This window comes from Periplaneta americana, chromosome 16 (genome assembly GCF_040183065.1).
Source record: "Periplaneta americana isolate PAMFEO1 chromosome 16, P.americana_PAMFEO1_priV1, whole genome shotgun sequence".
Taxonomy (NCBI): domain Eukaryota; kingdom Metazoa; phylum Arthropoda; class Insecta; order Blattodea; family Blattidae; genus Periplaneta; species Periplaneta americana.
This window is the reverse complement of record NC_091132.1, coordinates 164,507,573-164,529,352: the sequence shown is the minus strand read 5'-3', so window position 1 is coordinate 164,529,352 and position 21,780 is coordinate 164,507,573. Positions and strand designations below refer to the sequence as shown.

The window sequence follows — 21,780 nt, the reverse complement described above, 5'->3', positions numbered from 1 at the left end:
GGGGCTAAGAGGGATGAAGTTACAGGAGAATGGAGAAAGTTACACAACGCAGAACTGCACGCATTGTATTCTTCATCTAACATAATTAGGAACATTAAATCCAGACGTTTGAGTGGGCAGGGCATGTAGCACGTATGGGCGAAACCAGAAATGCATGTAGAGTGTTAGTTGGGAGGCCGGAGGGAATAAGACCTTTGGGTGGGGGCCGAGACGTAGATGAGAGGATAACATTAAAATAGATTTGAGGGAGATAGGATATGATCGTAGGAATCTTGCTCAGGATAGAGTCCGATGACGGGCTTATGTGAGGGCGGCACTGAACCTCTGGGTTCCTTGAAAGCCATAAGTAAGTAAGTAATTACTACTGGTATAATATGAAAAGCATTTCCCAGATACCTAGGCTTGTCAACTTTCGTCAGTAAAAATTAGGGACACAAATAATGTTACTGATAATTTTACTACACTAATTATTTCCACACACCAATCCATACAGTACCACCTCGATTCATATGTAAAAAAAAAATTCAAAACTTACCAAAATCACCATATAAGAAGTTCAAAAATAGTATAAATTCTTTATAAAAGAAATGTTAACACGTTGGAAACTATGAACCCATCCTATTGATGTAATTACTAACCTAATATAAACTAATCTAACTTAGCGTAACCTAACACAAACTAACCCAACCTACCTATACAAAACATTTCAGCCACTCTTCTCGGAAAACACAGAGACGTTTACGTGATTTACCACCAGAGCTATCAAATCCTATAAGACTTGAAGGGCTACGGTATTGTACAAGCCTTTTGTTGTCGTCGTTGATATCTATATGTATCGTAGAAGTGGTCGTATAAATTTGTATTTTCCCCCCCCCCTTTTTGCTGAAATCAATGAATGACGCATCAAGTGGAACAAAGAGGGGATAATACTGTATGGCGCCAAAATAAAATCAAGTGCATAAGATGAGCACAGAGGATAGATGATTCAGTAAGTATCCTGTGATCAAACTTGCTCTAACTTGTGTATTATGATCACTGCACCTGTCACTCCTTTGACACATAAACGAGAATTCAATTTCTGCCTTGAACATGCTTACTAGAGTCATTTCTCCATTTCATCACGTATTGGAAGCATGTTTGTAAGATACTGTCCGGAAGTATCTTCCAATCCAGAATAAATCCAACAGTATGATAGGAACGAAAGTCAGTCGTAAATTTAATGTCTAATACGACATGAAAACGGAATATTTTGATGCGTATGCAAATTATTTCGGGCCGCGGGACGCAATGGTCGAAATCGGGACTGTCCCGGAAAATACGGGACTGTTGGCAAGCCTAGAGATACCACATCTGAACGAAGTCTCAATTATGCTCATTACTGGGTAGGGTTTAAATACTCTGCCCCTCACTAATACCGATATCATCATTTGAAATGCTAGTGACTTGTGTAATAGCACATATGACGTCAATTATACATATAGACATAAATATTTCCTATTGGCGCTGCAGAATGTGAGAAAATAGGTTGTGAGAAATCCTAATTCTGAAAAAGTTTCTTACAGATATCATATTTAAAAGGCTGTTGGCAACATATAGTCCAACGTCTCAGAATTTGAAAAATCTTCGCCTCAGGTATTGCATTTCCAAGGGTTTTCGTCAGTATGGATTTTGAGAGATGTAGACTGTCAGCATTTTTCCACATGGCATTTAAATGGAGTTTCGTACCTACATGAATTTCGAATTCTCCAAATTTTGAGAAAAACTTCCCGGAAGTATTGCGTTTGTGTGCGAACATAGCTTATAAGAGTCGAATTCTGATAAACTTTACCCACAAATATCGAACTTATATTACTCTTGACCCGTATGCGTGCGTACATGCATTGAGAGAGCTCGAACTGTGAAAAAAATAATTCCACACGTATAACATTTGAATGGCTTTTCTACAGAGTGCGTGCGTGCATGTCTTCTAAGAGAGCTCAATTGTGAGAAAAATTTCCCACAAGTATCGCATGTGAATGGTTTTTCGCCCGTATGCATGCGTACATGGATTTTGAGAGAGCAAGATTTTGTAAAACTTTTCCCACAGCTATAACATGTGAATGGCTTTTCGCCCGTGTGCATGCGTACATGGATTCTAAGCGAGCATAACTGTGTAAAACATTTCCCACAGGTATCACATTTGAATGGCTTTTCTCCAGTGTGCGTGCGCACATGCGTACTGATATTTTCAGATCTTGAAAATTTTTTCCCACAGATATCGCATTTGAATGGCTTTTCGCCAGTGTGCGTACGTACATGGGTTTGAAGATTTCCATATTTTGACAATTGTTTTCCACAGGTATCGCATTTGAATGACTTTTCACCAGTGTGTTTACGTACATGACTTCCGACATTCCCCGATGTTGAGAAACGTTTGCCACAGCCATTGCTGTTGAATGACTCTTCGTTCGTGTGCGTGCGTACATGGCTTGTAAGAGAGCCCGGTTCTGAGAATTGTTCCCCACATGCATCGCAATTGAATGTCCTATTTTCGGTGTGACTGTGGGATTGTGACACCAAATTGTTCTTTCTTGTATGCAAGTGGCTGTAAATCTTCGATTCAGACGCAATTTCGGAACAAGAACGGTTCTCTGAAGCGACACAATTCTCTGGACTGATGTGTTTCTCCTGCGGTGTTTGAATCTCGTCAGTGTCTAAAATGCTGTAATAAAAAAAGAACACAATAGCGAAGTTGCAAATCCTGAAGACAGGAGAAATAATCAAACTGAAACGAAGTTGTGTAACGTAGTAAATTCATAAATTATAAATCGATAATGTAAGGATTTTGTACAGAATATCAGAGCAAGAATTCCGTGGCTCTACCAACATCTAGTATATACAGTCACGAAGCTTGAGTTGTTGAGGGTACTAGGAACAATAGACTGTGCAGGCACTCTTCTGCATTGTCTGTGATGAGGCGATAGTAGCGATCCTAGTGGTTAGCAACTATCTATGGATTCATATTTCTTACTATTGAGCTTCGTGACTGAATATACTGTACTAGATTGTTGCTTTACTATGTGAAGACATTCCATACCTCAATAATGCAAATCAGATCCCAATATTAAGAAGTAAAATCTGAGTAATACAATTGCGAATACACTTCGGCGAACAAGACGAGCTCTGCAAAACCTTTACTCGTATTACACTACTTACACGGCATTTCTCCATATAAAGGAGTGAAGAAGAACGAAACCTCCTGAAAAGCGACAAATTGAAATTCTAAATATTCAATACCGGTATTTGTATACTGGCGAAAATAATTGTCAATGTTTATTCACCCCACGTTTTGTGGTGCACAAAAACTTTGCATTTCTTCATGGCATCACTAATGATATCACAGGCTTCTGAGTAGCGATGGTCGAAGAATTACAGGAGACTTGCTGTTATCTTACTATACATTGCGGCAACACATGAGATTAATGCTCTACGTCATCATTTACTTGAACCAGCAAAACAAGCACAAAACGAATACATGCACATAGACTCACCTCTCAGTCAAGACATCAGATTCCACTGTCGTAACTTCCAGCACAGACTCCTCTTTTACTGTAGACACATCAAATGTCTTTTCCTGCAAATAAATATAACAAAGAAGATAAGTAATAAACGCAACATGTATCCTGAATTATATGCAGTGAGGTGAAATATAAGAGCAAGAATGAGTGACAAAATTGGATTAAAGACGCATTAAAGAACATTGTAAATAAGCACTGGCAATGCACGTGATTCATACTTCATGAGCATCTTATGATACTTTACAGATTTTCATCAGGAACCCAGCTGACTGCGAAAAAAATATTTTTAACTCATCTACTCGTGGAAATATAGAATCACTTCTCTTCTACTGTTAGATATGGCAAAGAGTACAGTAGTGGCAAAAAAAAAACAAGACCGACCCTTCTAGCTGATTTCAGAGCCTTGTTCACTCCAGGGCACTATAGACTGGTGACTAAGACTTTCGTGGTCCGAATCCTGCCTGGGAATGAAACTTTTTTTGTGCCTTATTCAAATTTATTCCCAATACATTTCGATTGCAACGATATGTTACTACTTAATTAACTTATTATTCCCAGAACATGAATTTTGCCACCTATCGGAAAGTATTGGGAATAAATTTTAATAAGGAACAAAAAACGTTTCCTTCCCAGGCAGGATTCGAACCACGAAAGTCTTAGTTACCAGTCTATCGTGCTCAGGAGTGAACAAGGCTCTGAAATCAGCTACGAGATTCGGTCTGTTTTTCTTTTTTGCCACTACTGTACATATGCTGCATGTTACCAGAGAAGTGGCGGCCTCTACTGATGGGCGACCATTCACAGAAATCTTAAAATATGCATTGCGACAGTACAAGACTCTGATTAGATTAGATTAGATTAGATTAGATTAGATTAGATTTATTTATTTAACCTGGTAGAGATAAGGCCGTCAGGCCTTCTCTGCCCCTCTGTTTAGATATGTTACAGTTCTCATCACAGATGAAGCCGGCATGATCAGTGTTAAACTTTATCATCAAGTGGATGGGAGAATGAAGCAGAGTGCAGAAGACAGACGAAGTTTTAGTAGATTGAACATTATTATGGTTGGAGACTTGAGCCAGTTGTTTGCCATTCGTGCCAACAAGCAAACATTCTGATGGAGGCAGATAGAAAAGTTAAATATTTAAATTCATCATGTTACACAAATTTTGGCCAATTGACCGCAATTACGAGGGCCGTAAAAAAATAAGTTCGTCAGGGGCTGTTAAAAGAAAGAAAACACAATTTGACTGGAAAGATTTATTGGAATTGACACACCAATTGTTGAGCTATTTTTCAGAATATTCCCCACCGGAATTGAGACATTTTTTTCTCATATCATGGGATCGATAGAGAGGTGCAGAGAACTTACAAATGCTCATTCCGATCTGAGGGAGCTGACTTCTACGACACAACGATACAAAAATTGATCCCATGGTATGTCAAATGTCTCAATTCCAGTGGAGGATATGCTGACAAATAGCGCAACAATTTTTGTATCTGTTTCAATAAATCTTTCCATGAAATTGTGTGTTTTTGTAAACGGCCCCAGGGAATATCACTTACTGAAAGGTCTCATAATTGCGGTCAAGTGGTCAAATTTGTATTAGCACTTCCTTTGACAATATTAACATCATAGAAGAAAAAAATTAACTTCTGCCCCCATAAGAATGTTTGCTTGTAAGTCGATTTACTGTAAAATCAAGTAATGTCTTCTCAGCATTTATCACACTCTAAACAGATCCTGACTGAATCATGTCTTGTGACAGTAGGAAAGACTCAACGTGATGCTCCAACACCACTTGACTGTTCCTGCACAAAGAATCTGTGATAGTAAATATAGTGTGTCGCAAAACTACGTGACAGAAAAACAAAATTTGGAACAATATGTTTACTACAATAATTAGTAGATATAGCTCGCACAAGGAACGATTACCGAAAAGCAATGCTGGCGTTGCTGTCTGTTTTGACGTGTGTATGTAGGCACATCGAGGAGGGAGAGGTGCGAGCCGATGGAAGTACTGTCTCTTCCAAGAAGATGAACAAATGAGGACATCGCTGTGAAAATAAAGAACGTAGCAAGAGAAAAATTTGAAACTAATTAAACGTACAACATATGTTTACGAATGAAATAATAATACCGTGTGATACAAGACACGTACTTATATGCAATGTGAACAAACTAAAACCGTAATGTAACTATCACAACGCAAGACTGATTCTATCGAAGTCGTTTCTCTTCCGACTGTACTCTTGAATATAATTCAAGCTATCTCGTGACGTTTCCTGTCGCCCGCTCTTCCTTATTGCAGTGTTTCATTCGCAATCCTTCTGTCGGTATTCCCTGCTTCCGAGATCTATACATTAACGTACAAGGATAAAAAATTTTACACAGTTTAAGTTAACTCCTGAATTACTATTTTAAAACAATCTGCGTGACATGTCATCTGATTTTGCAAATATTGTTCCATTCTAGGAGGAAAACATTATAAGCTTTAGGAGGATTTCCCATTGGTTTTAATGTAAGGCCATTTGCTGAATTTTGTAAGGTGTCATACACAACTCATCTATGTCATGTAGGAATGACAATAACGAAGTTTTTCTAGGTGATCCGTTTTAATTTGTTTTCTTTTCAGTTGGTTATTTAACATCGCTGTATCAGCTACTATCTTATTTACCATAGAAGGATTTGGTGATAGAGAGTTAGTATTTGGCGAGATGAGGCTGATAATAGATATATCTTGAACTAGCACCAACAGATAGCGCATGTGTACTTTGAGGGATGCGCTTTTCGTGTGCATTTGTTTTTCGGTATATAAACATTGAGGATATACGTAGTGTATTAGTATATTAAATACCCTTAAAAATACCTCAAAATGCCAAAGTTTTGTTATGTTACTACATGTAAAAACTAGGAAAAGCTTTTTATCTTCATTCAGGTCCCGAAATATTCTGAATATATGCTTTAAACCTTAAAAAATAGACCTAATTAAATTGCGCTATTAAACAAAAGTATCTACTTCAAATAAGGAATTGCTGGCTACAGTTTCATTTAGGAAGAGGGGAAAAAAAACTTAATAAAAACATATGCAACCTCTACAGCGAGTTATGTTAGCTTAGATACCATAGATTATATGCAGTAGTTGTAGGAATCTCCGAAGTTTACGCCTGCAGTAAACTCTCGATAAACTGTGATGTTTATTATCCAGGACAATCCGTAGTGAAATCCATTTCATGAATAATGTTTTTAATGTACTCTAGACTAATTATTAAAACCACGTTCTAACTTCAAATTTTCAAAATCATCCTACACAGTATTCAAAATTGCATGTCCTTAACTTACAAAACGCATGAATAATAGTGATACTACAGTACTGCGATCATATTACATCAACCTATCGAACATTGCACTTCATCTCTCTGCAACTACAGAAAAAATACGAGGAATTCAATCTCGATAATCCCTTCGCTATAAAAAAAACACATTGGTGGCTGCATATCCGGTACTTAAATACTTATGATTAAAGAGGCAACATTCACCTTCGACAAAGTTCCTACGGTATTTTTTAATTCGTGCACTTCGTTCTCAAAGTTCTTGTTTTGGTTCATGAACATTCAATTTACTCGTATCTACAGTATATTCTGCATACTGCAGATTTCCCCACTCATCTCTTAAGAGGAATCGCTCAGTAATACAGATTTACGCTGTTATTTATTGAAATTAAATTAAATTACAGTATGAGATAAGAAAATACCGAATTATATTAAATTATACTAGGTTATACAGAATGATTGTAAATATAATTTTGACACGCACAGAAAGTGGGAAAACGTAATCAACTGTAGCATACGACATAATATAGCCCTACAACATGTTGTGCCGCAAGAAATGCTCCTGCCATCTAACAGTAAAACTTCGCATAAAATATCCCTATTTGCCATTGATTACCTGACATTTGCTTTAGAGTTGGGGAAAACCTCGAGGAAACCCAACAAAGTAATCAACCCAAGTGGAATAGAACTCACACTACAGCACAGCTTCAGATCAGAAAGTAAACACCTCTGCCGACTGAACTACGCCAGTGGCCCTGTGTGTCGTAATATTACTTAAACTCTGACTGTGTAACTTAACTGAACTTGTTTGCAAACGTTTCAACTGCTGCAACACTCTGTTAGGGAGACCAGTGTATACATAATTATACAGTATGGACACTTCGCGTCGGTACCTTTGATGTAGCAGGACTGATTTCAATGACCTTCAAACCAGTTTGAGCGTGAGATTCTGCTTTCTCCCAGGAATTGGCACTGACATCACACCAGCTAGCAGTCGACACAGCGGAAATACAACATATACAATTAATACATCTAGCTACATTATGTACTCAAATAAAATAAATTGGACCGATGAAATAATAAATCCGTCATTAACTAGAGTTCCTTCATAATGACAGTTGAGACGATGACCCGAACAACAATTAAAATATGTAATGATTTGATAGCGCTCGAAATGGAAAAACAAAACTCCTATGAGAAGTAAAACCATATATACCTATATTATATTGTATACAAATATTAAACGAATTTGACGCATAATTTCATAATGCAATATATTATTTTATAATATAATTTATTATATATAAAATATAAAAAATTATTATTACAACTAGTTTGTCACTGAGAAATAAGGAAAAGCTGTTAACTTGAATTTATTTGAAGCAAAGCGTTACAGGATTATGGAATAAGGTAGGTGATGTTTGGATCCTGTGTCTCAACTCTAAACTCAATTATTATCTTAGAGTGTGTTCGATTACACTAACCTCTAGCGTTTGAAAGTGAAACTAAATGCCGGTATACAGAGAAACAAAACAGGAAAATTCGCTCAGTGTTCATTCTTTGTAATCCCTATTCGGTGATTCGGTGGAGAGACCAATACCCATAATAACTAAACTTAAAGCAGTTCACAGTTCGATAATGATACCTCACTTCTGCTGACTAGTGGTAATGCGACTGTAATTCGAAAAGCACCAGCTGTTTATTCCCTATTCCGTATGACTCAAATGCACTACAGAATGCCGAAATAATATGTCTCATCGAATGTATTTAGTGGATGAACCGACAGCGCATTCTCGTCAGAAACTAAACGAGACCCAGAATATCTTCCCAACTGTCCAAAGGTAGATATGAACTTCACAATGATACCAAGAAGGCACAGTTCCTTTCCCCCTCCATTGCATACATTGCAGACTAGCTACATATTACACTAATCAGACTTCAGATGCATAGAAACAAATTGTTTTTTTTTAAGGGGCTTAGTTTACGATGCTGTTCAACATCCCAGGTTATTTATCGTCTGAACGAAATGAAGGTGAAAATGCCGGCATAGGTGGAGTTACGGAGAGGCATGGGGGGGGGGGGCACTGCCCCCTCAAAGTTGTCTGACCTCTTTTTTTTTTTTTATTAACATTAGAAAATATTGAATTCAAAAGATCTTTTTTGCTTTTGTTTATGATTAAGTTTCTGTGCTTAAGTTGATGAATTAATATCTTCAGACCATGTGTCTGGACTATAATTTATTTAAATTTCTGAATGTGTAAGAATTTCTATAGCTCATTTGAGGAATGTAATTTTTTTTGTAGCAGCCTGTACTCATGTGTTAGAAGTCTGCAGGTGTTCAGGCCGCCACTTAGAGAAATAATAATAACATAATGCACAGCAATGCAGAAAGAAGTAAAGTGATCCCGGTATAATGTGTAAACTTAAAGACGAGATTAAATAAAATAATTAGAATTTACACTACATAATATATCTTCAGGAAGATAAACTTCACATAAAAAAGTTTCTGTTAGCACTATTACGTAGTTTTATTCGTGTACGCATGTGTTTCTGTACGAGAGAGAAAAAGAGGGAGATTGTTTTAAGCTATGCCCTATTATAATTTGTAGTAGACCTACAGTTCAAGTCCTATACAACTCGGTCAGAAACATCGCGGATATGGATGTAACACTGTAAGAAATATGCCCCTGAAAATACCTTTATTAAATGATCATATTCCGATACACTGTACCACAGTCAAGCTATAACATATGAGGAGGTAAATGATGTCTCCCATAACCCCGTTATATGGGGATTCTATGGTTTTGCTTTGCCCCCCCCCCCCCCGACATCTATGAATGTCGGTGAAATGAGTCTGGGGTCCAGCACTGATAGTTACTCAGCATTAGCTCATGTTGGGTTGAGGGAAAACCCCGGAAAAACCCTCAACCTGATAACTTTGCCCGACCAGGATTCGAACCCAGGCCACCTGGTTTTGCAGCCAGACTCGCCAGCTGTTACTCCACAGGTGTGGACACACAAATTGTTCTTCCTCTGACACATATCGTCAAGTTAGATGTACTGCCTGATAATAGATTTGCGTATCAGCCAGAAACCTGGTGTTTTTTTAATTATAATACTGTATATATTTTTTTCTACAAAAATTTTCATGCAATGTTCAGTGGGTATCATCAAGAACCATTGCAAGTAAAATAAGTGAGGAAATCTCTTCAAACCGAAATGAAAATCTTCTACAGCCCATAAATATGAGACATAATTAACAGTGTCGTGATACTTTTAAGCCTTAATAATGTCTATCAGAGAATTGTGAGCGAAGTTCTGTGCGGATGTTGTGAGAGGCGAAACACAACACGAGCTCGATATTAAGAGACTTAAGAACATAACAATCAATACATTTACTCACCTCAGGGTCACACTTCTCTACAGGAAATGTAATTGGCACTGCAGTGTCCTCAATTTTCACTTCCCACTTCAAATCATAGTTGGAGTCCGTGCTCTCGGCTCCTAACCCCTCCTGTAAAATACAGACATCAGACATTTGTACTTAGGCTCGTATTCATAAACGAGACTTTGGATGAAGACTTCCCAAAGTCAACTTTCGTAGTAAAGTTTAGCTTTGTTAAAAGTCCTATTCATAGACAATACTCCCGAGACTTTGACTTTGGTAAGTCGAGATTTGACGATCTTGTTCTAATGTTGACAATCAAAATCACTGCTTTGTAAACGAATTAAATTAATAGATAGTTGAAATAGAGTAGGCACTGCCACAATCAAAGCCATCTTTTGAGTCACAAATCAATGAAACAATTGAACATCGGTACATGTTAAGCGATTGTTTACCGTTCTTGCAGCTTTACATAAGAATAATTATTCGAGGGATTATTGTGAACTTAACATAAGTACAAAAATTGACATTTTTAGGTCGTTACACCAATCGAAAATAATTTGTTCTTCTAACTGGCCACAAAAAATCGTAACTTAGTTCGAAAAGTCTTGTATATAACACAATTCGTAACTACAAAATATGATGGTAGGAAATAGTATTGCCTGTTAAGAATTTTGTTGTGACTAAAACAACGATTGTAGTTACATTAGTTTCACATTAAGCTCTCAAATTATTTCAATATAAAATAATTTTATTCTGAAGATATAGAAGATAAGAGTTTGCCACCAATGACAGACTATGAAAGAGACATATTATCCTGCTGTCAGTTGGCAGAGTTATTCTCTGCATGTCTGCAGAAATTACTTAAAAATTATCTGAAATCAATATGCAGAAAACATTATTATGACGACCGCAGGATTATAAATTAACTGCATAGCCAACTGTATAACCTATCCTTTATAGAATTAAATTGTCAAAATCATTATAAGCTATCAATCTTTATAGCGTAAAATCGCGATAAAATAAACTGTATTATTTATTGGTGGAACAGATAATCGTTTTTCATATTCATCAATGAAAGTAGAAACATGACGAGGATATTTCTGTGGTGTTCGAGTAAAGGGGTATAAGTCATTTTTTCGTCCAGGTGGAATTTTGTTCCCCAGATGAACACACAAGTTAAATTATACAAGTGGGTGTGCAAAAATCAAAGAATACTAGCAGTTGATGTTTTTTATTTGCGTAGAAAATTATTTGTAATAAGGGTTCCAAGTTTAATTTTCATTTATCTCCGAACTCATTTTTATGACTTATCTCCCTTTACCCAAACACCACAGATTTAATACTGTGTTTATCAAATCTGTAACTTGATTTGAATTTATAATCTATAATAATATGCTAAGGTACATGGGAAGCTTTAATAACCTTCTGGATGTCCTCAATATTCTCGGCAAATTCAATAATTTCCCAAATATCAGTCATTTTCCTTGTGTCTACGAACGAAAGTCAAAGTCAAAGTCTAGATTTTAGGCGACTTCGAAGTAAAGTCACCAATGAAGTTTACTTTCGTCATAGTGTCGACTATGAATAGGAAAATGTCCAAAGTCGTCTATGAATACGACCCTTAATAATAATACTCCTTTAGAAGATCAATTCATTTGTTAGGCCCTTAACACGACACACAGAATGCAGCAAACCATAAGAATGAAGAGCAGCGTATAGTTTATCTTGATGATGTAAAACTCAGTCTCCTCCCAAGATGTCACTGCAATCGAGACTAGATTGACTATATATTTCAACTGTGATGATTCGTATATCTGATGTCTTAATGCAGGGAAGTTAGTGTCAGTTACTGTGGACCATTGTGATGTATATCCCATGCTAATGTAGTGAAATACACGAAATCAGATATTCCGTTTTCCTAGAGTGCAGTACAAAAGCTTCTCTTAGAAAAATAAAAATAAGGAATTTCACCCTGTTTACATTTTGCATGGGTTAAATCAATTAATTAATCAATCAATCAATCAATCAATCAATCAAAGGACATTATGGAGCATGTTGACTCCATGTCGATTTCACAAAACTCTTACACTCTGCTCTCTCTTTTGCTAGTTCTCACCAATTGGTAATTCCCATTTTCATACATTCTTTCTGAATTTCATGTTCCCATCTACTTCGAGGCGTTACCAGTGGTCTTGTGTTGTTAAAGGTGTTCATATATATTCGTTTTTTGCTGCTGGAGTCATCCATACGTGTAACATGTCCTGCCCAATTTAATTTTTTGGTCTGTATTACATCTAAAGTTGACGGTTGATTATGAAGTTTGTGAATATCATTATTATGTCGAATTTTCCACTTGTTTTCAAGTGGGTAAAAAATTGGACCAACAACTTTCCTCAACACTTTGTTTTCAAAAACCTTTAATTTGTGTTTTTCCTTTTAGTTAAGCTCCATATTTCCGATCCATTTAAGGGTACAAGATAGATTAGTGTTTTGTACAAAATGATTTTTAAATTTCTGGTAAAAAAAAGCAAGATAATAATTTATGAACAGCATAAAAGTTTTGTTTGCATTATGTAGTCTGTGAAGTATTCCATATTTTCTGTTATTAGAACTGTCTATGAAAACACCAAGACAGTTGAACTGGTTGACTGTTTCAAGAGTATAACCTTTTTATTTTAAGGCTACTGGGGATTCCTTTTGTTTTAATGATTGCCATATATTTTGTTTTAATGTCGTTAATATTTAATCCAATGTTAATGGGTGAAAGGAAACTTTTAATTAATCATGCTAAACTACGTAAAGATACGTATATTGCACAGTGGATTTTATTTTTATTTTAGTAGGTTATTTTACGACGCTTTATCATCATCTTAGGTTATTTAGGGTCTGAATGAGATGAAGGTGATAATGCCGGTGAAATGAGTCCGGGGTCCGAAAGTTACCCAGCATTTGCTCATATTGGGTTGAGGGAAAACCCCGGAAAAAACCTCAACCAGGTAATCTGCTCCGACCGGGAATCGAACCCGGCCAGACGCGCTAACCGTTACTCTACAGGTGTGGACTGCTCTGTGGAAAAGATATGGTACAAATATTGGGTAGGCCGAAAAAATCTGCTTACTTTATGTCGTTTTATTCAGCCAATGTTTCTCGGCTATTCTATCAAAATCTTTTGTGACAAAGATCCCACAAGAAAATAATGACCACTCATTTTCATTCCCAAATAGAATACAGGTATAACAGTACAACTTAATTGTTTCTGAACACTCTGTTAGCCAAGGGATATTTCTTATACCAAGAAAATTGAAATTTTCTTTTTGTCTTCCTCCAGCCGCTATTTTAATATGTAAATGTAATCTCGATCTCCTATCATTGGAAGCTCGTTTTGTTTCATACGTCCAATATGAAAAGGGTTTTTCATTCAATTTTGCAAAGAATGGCCTCAATATTCTCTCAGTATGAGCCATTTTACACAAAATTAGTATGTAACACGCATACACTTTTGATTAAAGTAACACTCAACACTGCAGCACTTTCACAGAAGACAAATATTATATCGCGGTTGAGGCTAGCCCTGCATCCTGCTACTGAGTCGTAGCAAATCGATTCCACTTCCTCTCTGGCCTTCCCTCGAGCTTGTGAGTGCTAGCCCCTGTGAGCGAGGCCATCACGCACTGCTGCAAAGTTTTTGCCACAAGCCTCTCGCAACAGTGACTTTAATATATGAAATGATCGAAGTGAAACCAAGTGTTACAATATATCGTTATTACGAACATATACTGTTCATCAACATCATCATAGCACTACAGTCCAAAGTGGACCTTTGCTTCTCTCACAACTGCTCTCCACTTCCCTTTGTGCCCAGCCAGTCTCCAATTCCTCACTCCCAGGCTTGTAACATCTCGCAATACATCGTCCATCAACCGCTTTCTCCCTCCATTCTTCAGTTTATCATCGTCTTAGGAAGCATTTCCTCCTCCATTCTCACTACACGTCCTAACCATCTCTGCGTAATAGATTTAATAAAGCTTTAAAATATTCTCGCCTTTCAATAGCTGATCAATCTATTTGTTCACTCTTTTCCTCCAATCTCTCCTATCATACACTGGACCATAAATCCTACGTACAACTTTTCTTTCAAACATGAGAAGGCTATTCTCATCTTCCAGTTTCATTGTTCATGTTTCTGCTCCATAAGTAACTACTGGACGAGTGAGTGTTCTGTATAGTTTAAGTTTTGTTCCTTCAGATGGCCTTCTTGATGTGAACAGTGTGAGAACGAGAAATAAGCTCTATTTCCATACATTATTCTTTTATGAATTTCATTCTCCATTTTATTTTCATTACTGATTGACGATCCAAGATAGGTGAATTCTTTAACACTTTCGAAATTATAATCCTCCATTTCACAATTTCTCTTACATTTCTCTGTTTATCCAATCTCATATATATATATATATTTTTTTTCTTTCGTTTACTTTTAAGCCAACTGTTCTCCTTCATTATCTAAAATCCTAAACATCTCTTTTAAATTGAAGATGTTGCGTCCTACAATCACAATATTACCAGCAAACCCAGAAACTTGCCTGGATGTGCATGCAACTGTTCCTGTAACTTCTAATTTACTAATTATTTTATGTAATCGTAGATTAAAAAGAGTAGTAGATAAAATATTACCCTGTCTTACTCCAGAGGTTATTGTGAATGCGTTCGTAATTTGAATGCCTACTATTACTTTGGCTAATCTCAAATCTAATTTCATTTTAATCACGCATATCAATTTCCAAGGTATTCCGAACTCTTCAAGTATAACACAGATTTTATTTCTATCCAGGCTATCAAAGGCTTATTGGAAGTCGATGAAGAATAAATGCACATTCATCTTATACTTGTAGCATTTTTCCAAAGTCCTCCTTAAATTGTCAATTTGATTTAATTTATTGTACTTAACTTATACTGTTACTAGATATAACTCAAACTGTCCACATCTGTGGAGTAATGGTTAGCATATCTGACTGGGAAACCAAGTGGCCCGGGTTCGAATCACGGTTGGGGCAAGTTAACTGATTGATGTTTTTTCCGGGGGTTTCCCTCAACTCAATTTGAGCAAATGCTGAGTAACTTAAGGTGCTGGACCCGGACCCATTTCACCAGCATTATCACCTTCATCTCATTCAGACGCTAAATAACCTGAGATGTTGATACAGCGTCGTAATCTACTTAAAAAAAATAATAACTCAAACTTTTTGAGTAGGCTAAGCCATTTAAGATCTTCGCCACTGATATTGGCATCATATTCACTATTAGTTTTCTATTATATTTACTAGTTTCTTTCATTTTCTTCCTTATTACCTACAACCAATAACACAATAAGTTTAATCTGGAATCTCTATATTTTACCCAAATTTAATGGCACGTGCCGTGACTAATGACCTTCAGCATGCAGTAATTATACGAATCTTGTCACTTTTGACAGATGAAATGTGAGTTTAATAATATGTGAAATGTAATAAAATCTTATTGCATTATATAATGTAAGAATCACCCAATAAACATAAAGTGAACTGAAATATGGAGTTTAGGGACTTTACTACAGGATCTCCTCACACTTACATCTGACAAAAGATTCGCCTCTTTTGTATGTGCGTCATCACTTGATTGTACAGCTAACGGGTCGAACTCAGGTTCTGTCTTGCACACATCCATTACAACTGAAAGAACAGTGTCAAAGAATTAAATATTTGATGTTCGTGGTACATTGGAAATGCTCTGCTTTAATTTAGGCCTAATAAAAAGCTATCAATTCAGATAGCTTTATATATCAGTCATACCTGAAATGCAATTATAAGTCCGTGAGGTGCAGTAATTGACTACAAATACTTCCATTTCCCACCATCATTTCTATACTAAAATTCATAGTCTATATGAACATAGTTAAATAAGAGTTGAAAACGTTGAGTTAAACATGTTCAGAACCTACCCTGAGTACTACATTTTGTTGCGTTTTAGTAGTGCAATTCAGTACTACTGTACTTCAATTCAAGATATAAATAGATTTAATATGTTATCGATGACTGATATCTAAACTGGTCTTTCTTTCGACGTTCTTATCAACCTAAACAATAACTTTATTCACAGCAGTGAATTATTTTTTAATCACTTTGTCCATTACAAACAACACTAGCAACAATAAAATTCATACATTTTCAATTCTTCACAAACAAGACATTACAAAGAAAAGGGCTAAGGTACAATTTAAAATTAAATTTAGATACAAGCTGTGGATAAAATAATATATGGCACACGAGAGTAAACACATTTTATGCACTCGTGGAAATTATCATCCTCGGCCTCGCTTTGGCACTAAATTTTCCACTTATTTACAAATGGCTTTCACGGAACTCAAAGGTTCATTGCTGCCCACACATAAGCCAGCCATCAGTCCCTATCCTGAGCAAGAATAATCCAGTCCCTATCATCATATCTCACCTTCCTCAAATCCATTTTTATATTATCCTCCCATCTCTATGTCTTGGCCTCCTCAGAGGTGTTTTTCCCTCCGGCCTCGCAACTAACACTCTATATGCTAAATTTTCCAACAGCAGATAAAATCTAATTTTACTCTCTTACATTATACAATACTATTTTTAATACAAAGAGTTAAACTGTATTTACTGTGAAAGTTAATGTACATTAGAAATATATTTAAAATGATACATGAGTAATAGATTATGTTTCCAGATACGTGCCAGTGTCTTATAAAGAAAAAAAAAAACATATTTTATCAATTTTTTTTTACATAAAACAAGACTTGAAAGCAAGGGGTGAAACATGTGCAAGAATCTAGCCTGGGTACTGCATTGTTGCGTATCTAGTAGTGTAATTTAGTGATTTTAAATAGACTTGTTTTGTAAGATATGTCATAGCTCAAATGATGAATAATCGTTCGCGTTTGTAAATTAAAATAATCTTATTGGCTATGTACTGTTTATTTTTAGTAGAGCCATCGATGTAGCTCAGTCTGCAGATTCGCTGGCCTGCTGATCCGGAGCTGTGCTTGGGCTTGGGTTGGATCCCCCATTTGGTCTCATTGAATGATTTCTTCCGAGATTTTCTCCAGCAGTGGTACTGAAGCCGGATGGTCTATGGCGGGTCCTCGGCCTCACTTCATTTCACTCCCTTTGGTCTGATTACCTGGTTGGGTTTTTCCGAGGTTTTCCCCAACCATAAGGCAAATGCCGGGTAATCTTTTGGCGAATCCTCGGGCCTCACCTCACCTCTCCTTATCTCTCTACATCTCGTCAAAATATTGTAAAAAGTTGTAGAAAATTACAAAATTGTAAAACTGTAAAAATTGTAAAATATTGTAAAATTTGTAAAAATTGTAAGTTAATTGTAATATTCTAAAATTTTGACTTGTTCCACATCTTAAAGCTTCATTGCTTATGTAAGATCTATGGAATATAATAAATGAAATGAAATAATTTAATTCAATATAATTACAAATGGAGTTAAAATGGTTTTACTGTGAAAATTACTTTTCATGTTTATTGTGATTTACCTATACTAAAAATAAATAAATAAATAAATAAAAATTGAAGTTAAAACTTTTCTAAAAAAATAATATGATTTTTCCTTTTTTCAAATTGAAGGCGATCTCTTTCCAAATGTTGTCTCTTTATACAACATTTTTATAATCATTGTGTGAAGGATCATAGAGCACACGTTAAATTGAAACAAGTTCTATGTGTTTTGAGTCATCATATATATTGAAATCCATTTCTGCGACAAAATCTTTGAAAACTGAATCACGTGAACTGCACAAAAAACACTACAACGCACGCATCTGCCGCAGCCTCACGTCTCCGACGAGTAACTGTAGCGGAAACATGCGATGCCCTTGGCTCGATGCACAAACCAAACCGGTTCTACTGGTTTTCATTCACCGTGTCAATGCTGTGACGCGTACAGCAGTTGCTCGCGATCATCGCATAAAAGAAACTGCACTTTAACATAACATCCTTGTAACAGTGAAGAAGACAAGGAACGCCATGAACAGCTGCAGTGATCCACGGTAGGCCTAATGTGAATTTAAACAGTTTTGCCAGAAATTTGTTCCACGAAAAGGTAACTAGCAAGGGGCCGCCGGTATGTGACAAGGTTAGTGAGTTAGTTCAGTGGATATCTAAGTGACGTGAGGCCGAGGATCTTCAAATCATTTAAATCTTTTCATAGATTCCTCGGAGTTGTTTTCTTATATTTTCTACGGGATATGTAATACGTATATAGCTAGGTTATGCGAGTGATTTCACAATGTACACTTACTACGAATTGGCGTTCCTATGCGTATCATCCCTGATCACAATATAACGTAATCAGGGGTATCATTTACAGTAAAAAAAAATAAATGAAAGAGAACTAGTAGCAAAATATTTTAATTATTTTCCCACAATTCGTGTAAGTGAACGAGTTTGATGTTCATTTAATAGATCAGTAAATGAATCACAAATAGTTTAGTCAGCTAAAACTAGTATTTACCATACTGTTGTACTAATGAGATTATGAATGTTCCATACTGATATCGTACCCAACAACCAAGTTGCAAATTAATTTGAAACTGCTATTATTTCACTTCTAAATTCTCAATGACGAAAAAAGCAAATTTTGATTAAAAATGATGTGTTGTAAGATAATAAAGTTCAAAGCAATACAAACGTACACACAGATTTATGATCCCGGTACTTCGAAAATTAAGTCAAACAAATAAAATTATTACTGCCTATAACAATCCTAGCCCACTTAAGATTCAGATGGCCGTGACACAATAGAACCTAAAATTTGAATTATTTTGCAATAATTACTTCACCTTCATGCTTTTGTTTTTATTATCAATGTGACTGTGGAAGAACAAATTCCGGATAGGCACATACGTGCAATTTTTAATTGTTCTATAGTTGAGTTACCTAATCAGAAGTCCACAGCCCAAAATGAAACTGCTCGTACAGACGATACGTCTTCAGATCGACAAGTCATACTTCCGTATTTAGGTACAGTGCCGCCCTTAGCAGTGCTAAAATTTTCCACCCACCAACTACCACAAACAGTTTATGAGCACCTATTATACAGGTCATGTTTAGTTTAAATTAGTTTTAAATTAAATGTTACAATTCAGAAAACAATAAATTACTAGAATCAAAATACATACATCTTACTTGTGAATTATAAAGATTTCCTTCGCACTTCCCTCACTAAGCATTGTTGATGTCATCAAAGTCGATCTGACGAAGAACATCAGACTCGATGCAGAGAAACATATTCAAACGTATTCATTGTTGAAACAAAATTGATTTGTGAAAGCCAGGCTGTGTTTTCTTTTTAAGCATTGGTTGTTGATGGTAAAGTTATTACGAATATATCGATACCTAGGAAGTATGAAGTAAATTGAAAAATAATCTCCAACTCTTTGCGAAATAAACCTTTGATTATCGAATTATATAATGTAAATGCTGGAAAGTGATTAAATAGTATTGTTTACGATATACAGACGCCGCAGATAAAAGTAGCCCGTGTAAGTATAGAATAAATACAGAAGAAAATTACTGAAAAGGACTCACCTTTCATAGACGTTGTTGAAAGTGGCTCCCCATCAAACACAGCTGTGCACGACTAAGGCCCGTTACACACTTGAAGAGTTTTCGCTAAAATAGTAAAGAAGTGTGTTGCGAGAAAGCGGCAAAGAGCCTTTCCTCCACGCGCGCGCGCACACACACACACAGAGTTCTTCGCGTCTGGCAACTCTGGACTTACTGATTCCAAATGGACTCATTCGAGCGGAAAGGGTTAATGTACAACTTACCTTGTGTGGATTACATCCAGCGATGTTGCTGTTGTGAGACACACCGAGCTATCTGATGGAATACATTTTAAATATGCAAATTGTAGTAAGCAGTAAGGTCCACACCTATGGAGTAATGGTTAGCACGTCTGGCCGCGAAACCACGTGGCCCGGTTTCGATTTCTGGTCGGGGCAAGTTACCTGGTTTCCCCTCAACCCAATATGGGCAAATGGGTAACTTTCGGTGCTGGACCCCGGACCCATTTCACCGGCATTATCACCTTCATCTCTTCAGTCGCTAAATAACCTAAGATGTTGATAAAGCGTCGTAAAATAACCTTAAAAAAAGTACGAAATGGTGCCGCTGAGCTGCAGCCCTATCTAATAGTAAGCCATTCCTGAAAGATATGCCTATGCATTGAATATATTATTAATTTCTATTGTCTTCGTCTTCTCAAAACGTGTCAAGCTATACGTAGCGCACTGCCGGCAGATACTTTTCTTAGACTAGTAACACACTTGAAGAGTTTTCGCTAGCGAGAAATGTGTTGCAAGACAGAGGCGAAGAGCCTTCCTCCACACACACTTGGCGAGTTCTCGCTATCACAGATCACACCTCGCTATGATCATCTATGCACTGCCTTCATGCAGAAAGCATTTTTCTGATCATAGTAATCACTCGTTGGGGGAAATATTATAGGTTATGTATTTACGTATATTGTCGTACTTAAATATATAACCTGTAAGTATATTGTCGTACTTTACAAATTACGTACGAACGCTTTGTTGAATCTGAGTATTCAGATGATGAGGAAATGGAGCGACATGAACATATTTCGTTAATGAAAAGAAAAAGTAGGCTTAACCTTAAAGCCAGAAATACCTGAAAATCACATTGTATCTTACGAAAATAAGGGCGAGTTTTGGACACTGGTTTCGATTTGAATAATGATACGTTTAGGCATTATTTCAAGTTGAATGGACCTCAGTTTTTTGCCATTCATGATATAATACAGGATTCTTTGCTATGTTCTGATTAAAATTACATAAACTGTTAAGACATATAGATACATTATTTCAGTTGTTTAATCAATGCTATTAAATCTCATCAAAATAAAATATAGCCCTATTTATTTCAGATAATCTGATATTTGTCTCCAGATTTCTTCTTTAAGTTTCGTGTTTTTATAGTTTTCATCCCGTGTAACATATAAATAGGCCTACGGGTGACATCGTACAAGTTCGATAAGTTTCTGCAATTATCAGCCATCTTTCCTCATTTTCAAATAAAAACAATACAATTCATCGCCACCTGTGATATCTTTTTCTACATTCAATCGTCATAAAGAGTATAAAATATGTCAAACATCTTTGATAAATGTGTCAAGAAAATTCGCTGAGCTACCGATCCCAGCGAGAAACCGCGCGAGGTTTTTGCCTCGAACGAAAATCTCTTCCAGTGTGTGGACGTCCATTTGAATCCATGTTATCAATTTTTTAATTTTCTCGCAACACATTTCTCGCTGGCGAAAACTCTGCAAGTGTGTTACGGGCCTTAAGCTATACCACAGTCTAAGACATACAGTCACGCAACTCATACGTATAAAATATGCCAACATTTGACAGCAGGCGCGACAGTAGCCCTCTAGCGGCAGGCAAGTTAAAAGTGT

General features: G+C 36.4%; 1 protein-coding gene across 1 annotated transcript in view; it reads right to left on the bottom strand.

Moving 5' to 3' along the window:
• Positions 1-20,182, bottom strand: part of LOC138691753 (serine/threonine-protein phosphatase 6 regulatory ankyrin repeat subunit B-like) — a 78,113-nt gene extending 57,931 nt beyond the window's left edge. Inside the window, exons 1-4 of the mRNA XM_069814095.1 lie at positions 20,132-20,182; positions 15,889-15,986; positions 10,294-10,404; positions 3,531-3,613 (exon numbers count right to left, since the gene is read on the bottom strand). The gene's annotated coding sequence lies outside the window, so the exon portion shown is untranslated. The remainder of the gene's footprint in view (positions 1-3,530; positions 3,614-10,293; positions 10,405-15,888; positions 15,987-20,131) is intronic.
• Positions 20,183-21,780: the final 1,598 nt, after the last annotated feature.